This window comes from Canis lupus, chromosome 6 (genome assembly GCF_011100685.1).
Source record: "Canis lupus familiaris isolate Mischka breed German Shepherd chromosome 6, alternate assembly UU_Cfam_GSD_1.0, whole genome shotgun sequence".
NCBI lineage: Eukaryota > Metazoa > Chordata > Mammalia > Carnivora > Canidae > Canis > Canis lupus.
In genome coordinates, this window is record NC_049227.1 from 38194805 (window position 1) to 38202448 (window position 7644).

At 42.4% G+C, this 7644-nt stretch overlaps 1 long non-coding RNA gene across 3 annotated transcripts; it reads left to right on the forward strand.

Moving 5' to 3' along the window:
- Positions 1-290: 290 nt before the first annotated feature.
- LOC111096319 lies at positions 291-5480 on the forward strand. Of its 3 annotated transcripts, none has more exons than XR_005360949.1 (4): positions 291-353; positions 1322-1432; positions 4421-4559; positions 5387-5480. It is a non-coding gene; the product is annotated as an uncharacterized LOC111096319 (long non-coding RNA). The 3 variants fall into 3 exon arrangements; XR_005360947.1 differs by lacking the exon at positions 1322-1432 and adding an exon at positions 3885-3992 and having other exon boundaries at positions 305-353; XR_005360948.1 differs by lacking the exon at positions 1322-1432 and having other exon boundaries at positions 293-353.
- The last annotated feature ends 2164 nt before the right edge of the window (positions 5481-7644 follow it).

A 7644-nucleotide genomic window follows, 5' to 3' on the forward strand; every position in this document is an offset into this window, starting at 1 on the left:
CCATATATCTATGGTTAACTGAAATTTTTTTTGTAGACTCCATGCCCAGTGTGGAGCCCAGTGCAGGGCTTGCACTGACAACTCTGAGATCAAGATTTGAGCTGAGGTCAATGGTTGGATGCTTAACTGACTAGTCACCCAGGTACCCCTGATCAACTGATTTTCTTTCTTTTTTTTTTTAAGATTTGTTGTTTATTTATTCGTGAGAGACACACAGAGAGAGAGGCAGAGACACAGGCAGAAGCAGAGGGAGAAGCAGGCTTCATGCAGGGAGCCTGATATGGGACTCGATCCCGGATCTCCAGGATGACGCCCTGGGCTGAAGGCAGACGCTTAACCACTGAGCCACCCAGGTGTGTAAAAAGCAAGTTTATGATTGCCAGGATTGTGGGGAGTAGGGAATGGGGAATAACTAACTAATGGATGTAGGGTTTTCTTTGGGGGTGATTAAAATGTTTTTGAACTATATAGAGGTGGTGGTTGCAAAACATTGTGAGTATTTGAATGCCACTAATGTATTCATTTTAAAATAATTTTGGGACACCTGAGTGGCTCAGTGGTTGAGCATCTGCCTTTGGCTCAGGGCATGATCCCAGTCTGGGGATTGAGTCCCACATTGGGCTCCCTGCAGGAGGCCTGCTTGTCCCTCTGCCTGTGTCTCTGTGTCTCTCATGAATAAATAAATACTGTATTTTTTATTTTTAAAAAATATTTTATTTATTCATGAGAGACACACAGAGAGAGAGAGAGAGAGAGGCAGAGACACAGGCAGAGGGAGATGCAGGCTTCATGCAGGGAGCCTGATGCAGGTCTCGATCCCAAGAACCCAGGATCATGCCCTGGGCCAAGGCAAGCCCTAAACCACTGACCGACCCAGGCATCCCTAAATAAAATCCTTTTAAAAAATAATTTTATTTAATGTGATGTCATCTACCATAAAGTTGCCCATAAAAATCAATTTGCCATGTTTTTGTGGGTCTGTTCATCTAAGGTGAATGACTGAATGACTCAATGAATCGATACATTGGAGATGATCTCCAAATGCAGGTGTTAATGTTTACTCTCAAAAAGTAGATGCCTAGGCCAACTCAATCACAGCTATTTTTTAATTAATATTTTTAGTAGAGGTATGTTTTTCTATTCTATTTTTTTTTTAAGATTTATTTCTTTAGTCATGAAAGACACAGACTGAGAGAGAGAGGGAGAGACACAGACAGAGGGCGGAGCAGGCTCTTCCCAGGGAGCCCCATGCAGGACTCGATCCTGGATCCCGGGATCACAACCTGAGCCACCCAGGTGTCCCTCTATTCTATTTTAACAGGAGCTGAACTTGGACCTGAACATCAGGCAGAGTCGGACACCTGACCATGGAAAACCAATCAGCTTGGGCAGCCCCGGTGGCCTAGCAGTTTAGCACTGCCTTCAGCCCAGGGTGTGATCCTGGATACCCTTGATTAGTCCCATGTTGGGCTCCCCGGGTGGATCCTGTTTTTCCCTCTGCCTCTTTCTCTCTGTGTGTATGTGTGTTTCAAATAAATAAATAAATAAATAAATAAATAATAAATAAATAAATAAATAAATAAATAAATAAATAAATAAATAAAATCTAAAAAAAAAAAAAACACCAATCAGCCAACCAAAGGAAAATGACATAAATTTATACAAATTATTTATCTGAAAACTGTAAAGAGGGCTAGAGGATGCCCTCTTTATCCCCAATCCAGCATTTTTTAGAAGCAAAACACAAAACAAAATGTTTGTGAATGTAAAATCCGAGCACATCACACAATGTCTGGCTCATAGAAAGTGCTCACTAAATATTTGCCCAATGTTGAATAGATGAATGAACATTCGCAGTGGATAGCTTTCTAAAAGGGTTAAAGAGCCAACATCCCCACATGGAAATAAGGACAGAACCAGTTTTGGAAGCAGGTTAATTTAAGTGTCAACTTGAGAATTTCAGGTGATAAACAGTAGCTTAATGTACCAGGAATTCTAGTTGCAATAACATTTGGTTAGTTAGGTAGGCTTTTATCAATGATAAACTATGGGAAGTATTAACCAGCCATAAAAGAACCTTTCACAGAAATGTACATTTCTTGACGATGAGGGAGGGCCATGTGTGTTGGAATACACAGTAGCTACTTTAGAATAACTCCAGGAGGAGGATCAAGAGATAGAATGGATGCCAACAAAGGAAAAGGAAAGAAAATTCCTCATCAAGAGTAAATAAAGTATCAAATGGAGAAGAAAATAGAATAGGAATATTAAATTTCTAGGTCACTCTGCATCCTAGCAGTTATGGAAATGTGATGGTCAAATGCTAATTAGAAATAAACATTATGAAGCAGGAATGTTGAGGGAGTGAATTATTACAAAATTCCTATGATTTTGGTATAAACCATTTACATATTACACTTTAATTCAAGAACAAAAATTTAAAGCCAGCTGGTAGGGCAGCCCGGGTGGCTCAGTGGTTTAGCGCTGCCTTCAGCCCAGGGAGTGATCCTGGAGACCCAGGATCGAGTCCCGTGTCGGGCTCTCTCTGCATGGAGCCTGCTTCTCTCTCTGCCTGTGTCTCTGCCTCTCTCTCTCTCTCTCTCTCTCTCTGTGTTCTCATGAATCAATAAAAAAATTAAAAATCTTAAAAAAAATAAAACCAGCTGGTAGGTAAATAAGGGCACATTAGCTCCTGGGAGAATGCTTTCTACAATCACATTAGAATATGATAACAATTATTACTTTGCTTTTTAGTGGCTTCCAGAAAGCTATCTATTAACTACTGTCACTGAACTCTTAGTGAGTGAATCACTCTGGGCCTTGTTAAAACTACAGAGGGTGATCAGGTAGTTTCACTTTATTAATGAATTGCTCTGCTGATTGTTACAGGGAACTAGCATCCCTCCAGGACTTCTCTCATTATGATACATTTGGGTTGCCTGTTTTTCTCATAATCGAATACCACAAAGAGGAACCCAAGAGAGTCCTCTTAGCCATCTTGAGAAGTTATTAAGCAAGTTCTGATTGCCTTCAGAGCAAGTGAAAAGCAGCTCCCATGTTCTCAGTTAAACTTCCCTCCTGTGGGAGAGAGGGCCTCTATTGAGTGGGAATAGTTTCTCAATGATGGTTTAAATAGAGATTGTCAAGACCTGTTCATCTTTTAGAAACTAAACTATTTATGGGTGAAATGTTGTAATGTCTGAGATTTCCTTTAAAATACTTGCAAGGGTCCCCTGGCTGGCTCAGTCAGTAGAGCATGCCACTCCTGATCCAGGGACATGAGTTTGAGTCCCACATTGGGTACAGAGATTACTCTAAAAAAGTAATAAGGAGATCCATGGATGGCACAGCAGTTAAGTACCTGCCTTTGGCCCAGGGCATGGTCCTGGAGTCCCGGGATCAAGTCCCACATCAGGCTCCCTGCATGGAGCCTGCTTCTCTCTCTACCTAAGTCTCTCCTTCTCTCTCTATCTCCGTGTCTCTCATGAATAAATAAATAAAAATTTTTAAAAAGATACAGATTTTACACCATTTAGAAAATTAACTCAAAATGAATTCTAAACCTAACTGTAAATGATAAAACTATAAAACTCCTGGTAGGTAATACAGGGGATTACGTAGATGATCTCGGGTTTGGTGATTACTTTTTAGATATAACACTAAATATACAACTCATGAAAGAAATAAATGAAAAGCTGGACTTCATTAGCATTACAAACTTCTACACTGCAAAAGAAACTGTCAAACAATTAGAAGACAAGACAGAGGCTATGAGAAAAAAATTGCAAATGACATATCTAATGAGGGTGCCTGGCTGGCTCACTAAATAGAATGCGATTGATTGATTGATTGATTGATTGATTTATTTATTTATATTTGAGAAGGAAGACCCGAGGGAGAGGGAGAGAGGAAATCCTAAGCAGGCTTCATGACCAGCCTGGAACCTGACACTGGACTCAATCTCACAAACACTAATGGACTGAGCCACCCAGGTACCCTAGAACCACATGCAACTCTTGATCTTGGAATTGTGAGTTCAACCCTCATGCTGGGTCTGGAGCTTAGTTTTTTTAAAAAAAAGAAAAAAAGACATGTCTGTTAAAGGACTGTGAAATTATGTGAAGAATTCTTAAAATTCAAAATAAGAAAATGAACAACTCAATAAAAAAAATGGGCATAAGATCTCAACTGGCCGCTTACTAAATAATGTACACAAATAAAAAGATGATCCACATCATATGTCATTAGGGAATTGCAAATGAAACAATTTAACAGTATACAATGATCAGAATAATGAAAATCAACAAACCGTGAAAACAACTGCTAGCAAAGATGTGCAGGAACAGGAACTTTTATTTATTGCTGATGGGAATGCAAAATCACACAGCTTTTTTTTTTTTCTTTTTTTTTTTTTTTTCAGCTTTCTTTTTCTTGGCGCAGACTCCCTGATTAGTGTGGAACCTATGTGTGGCTCGATCCCAGGACCCGAGGCGATGACCTGAGGGGAAACCAAGAGTGGTCACTCAACCGACTGAGCCACCCAGGCTCCCTTCTATTAGGTTTAATAGCTAAAGACATGTTTTAATTCACAGATATCCATTGACGGGTAGAGTAGACTCCAGGCCCATAGTGGCGTGGCATGGCCTTAGGGATCCAGGCTCCTGCCTTTACTTCCTATTGTCCTAAGGCTGGCTCCACTCCTGGTTGCCAGTAAACCTTCAGTGGTAAACCAGGCTTCAGCTCCGTGCCTCAGAACACTAAAATTTTGATTCCTTTTGGTGTATGTAGGCTGGGAAGCGTTTAGGCTCCCATAGCCTTTTCCAGGTTACAGTGTAGGCGAGAGAGTGTAGGCTACTCTAACACTTTCTCAGTTGTAGCTGTTGTGTTTATTTGTTCCTGGTTTTTTCCACCATGACCTCCTCGAGGGATGTGGAATGACTGGTATCTACTACAGAGTCGAGGGAAATCCTTAGGTAGTGGTTAGTTTTACACAACGGTTCCGGTCTCCTTTCCTATGGACACAGAACTTCTGGTTGAGCAGAGTTGCCTGAGTGGCTCTCACCAGTGAGTTTGCTGTGGAGTGAATGAGTGGTGGCAGGTCTCCTAGGTGAGGTATGAGATGAGGTTATGTGCTCTCTAGGGTCCTGGGAAAGCAGTTAGCCATATGAATAAAGAGAGGGAGGAAATGGCCGCTGTGAGGAGGGTGAGGGGCTGTGTGTGTGTGAGCAGCAAGACGGATGGCTGAGTCTGTTGACATGTGTAATGGAGGGCCAGATGTGTACGTGTTGGCCTTTTGAGGTAGATGACTTTCCTGCTTGACCTGGTTCCTGAGAATGGACCTGAACCTACTGACCTCTACTCACCTGCCTCCTTTCATCCCTTCCAGGTTTGCAGTAAGCATTGGCTACTGGCAAGACCCTCACATCCAGCATTTTGCAAGACTGTCTAAGGAGAGAAGGCTCCCGAAATTAACAGAGGCAAGTGACCTCCCCCTTCTTTCCGAATATCCCCTCCTTAGCAAAGAGACCTGACGTTTTCGGGATTCTTTTTTTTTTTTTGTATAATTTTTCTTAAGGATTTTTTTTGTTTTTGAGAGAGAGAGAGACAGAGAGAGAGTGAGAGCACAGAGAAGAGGGGAGGGACTGAGGGAGAGTGAGAAGCAGACTCCCCACTGAGCAGACAGCCCAATGCGGGGCTCGATCCCATGATCTGGAGATCATGACCGAGCTGAAGGCAGACACTGAGCCGACGGAGCCACCCAGATGCACCAAGGGATTCCCTCTTAAAAAGAGAGTTCCAGTGTTCACTCTCTCCAGTGGTTTCTGGAAGTGCTTCTTTCCCAACATGCTCACCAACATAGCGTATCGTGAAACTTCTCATCTTTGTTCATCTGATATGTGAAAAATGGTATCTTACAATAATTTTATTTTATATTCCTCCTATTTTGGGGTGAAGGTGAAGATCGTTTTTACGTGTCTAAAAGTCACTTATATTATCTTTTACTGTGATCTGTCCAAGTAAGGAATTACTTTTTTTGCCTTGGTACCGGTGATGGTAACACTATTAGTCTCTGCAAGTCATTTCTATCCAGGCAGGGAAAGGAGTTGAGATGACAGGGTGACTTAGTCCCAGGGAGATTGAGAAATTAACCAAATCACTGTAGCTTTTGTGTGTGCAGGGAACGTGGGCCCTAGAGCTGGATCCTCTGGGTAGGTTCTATAAGAAATGCAAAGCGATTTTGAAGTGGTGGTGCCTGGGAATAGGGACAGGGTAGTTACTTTGAGGCATCAGGAAGATGGGGCAAGGCCTGGCTAAGAGGCCTCCCTCAGGCCTCCATCCCATGCCCTTGAGGCAGCTTCCCTAAGAGATGCTGCAGAGCCAGGGCTCCTCTATGGGGCGCCAGGATCTGGGTGCCCCAGGAAGCATGGCAGCCGTGTGTCCTTCCTTCCTCCTCTCCCTGGGCTGGCATCTCCAGACTGGAGCTTCCTAGGAGAGTCCTTCCCAAACAGTCTGTGGTGAGCATCTTTTGAGCATCTTTAAAATTGTTTCCCCAGCATCCAGTCTGCTGTGGATGATATTCTTTTTTTTTTTTCCCTTTCTTTTTAAAACTTTTTAAAATAAATTTATTTTTTATTGGTGTTCAATTTACCAACATACAGAATAACACCCAGTGCTCATCCCGTCAAGTGCCCCCCTCAGTGCCCGTCACCCATTTCCCCCCACCCCCCGCCCTCCTCCCCTTCCACCACCCCTAGTTTGTTTCCCAGAGTTAGGAGTCTTTATGTTCTGTCTCCCTTTCTGATATTTCCCACACATTTCTTCTCCCTTCCCTTATATTCCCTTTCACTATTGTTTATATTCCCCAAATGAATGAGAACATACACTGTTTGTCCTTCTCCGATTGACTGACTTCACTCAGCATAATACCCTCCAGTTCCATCCTCGTTGAAGCAAATGGTGGGTATTTGTCATTTCTAATGGCTGAGTAATATCCCATTGTATACATAAACCACATCTTCTTTATCCATTTGTCTTTCGATGGACACCGAGGCTCCTTCCAATACAAATCAAAACCACAATGATATACCACCTCACACCAGTGAGAATGGGGAAAATTAACAAGGCAGGAAACCACAAATGTTGGAGAGGATGCAGAGAAAAGGGAACCCTCTTACACTGTTGGTGGGAATGTTGAAATGGTGCAGCCACTCTGGAAAACTGTGTGGAGGTTCCTCAAAGAGTTAAAAATAAACCTGCCCTACGACTCAGCAATTGCACTGTTGGGGATTTACCCCAAAGATTCAGATGCAATGAAACGCCGGGACACCTGCACCCCGATGTTTATAGCAGCAATGTCCACAATAGCCAAACTGTGTGTGGATGATATTCTTTAACACACAGGGAAAATGATTTACTGGATGCATAAAATACAAACTCAAATCATTTATAGGAGAATCAGTAGACATAGAATTCCTATGTCCAATTGCTGTAAGTCTCTAAATGCCACTGAAATGTGGTTCTTAGGACAGTCATCCTTTCAGCGGCAGGGCTTTAGAATGCAGATTGTATTCCTTTCCCCCTCTTCGATTTCCCATCTCCTGTGCTGAACAAGTTAATTTTTTCAGCAACATTTGCGTGGTGCCT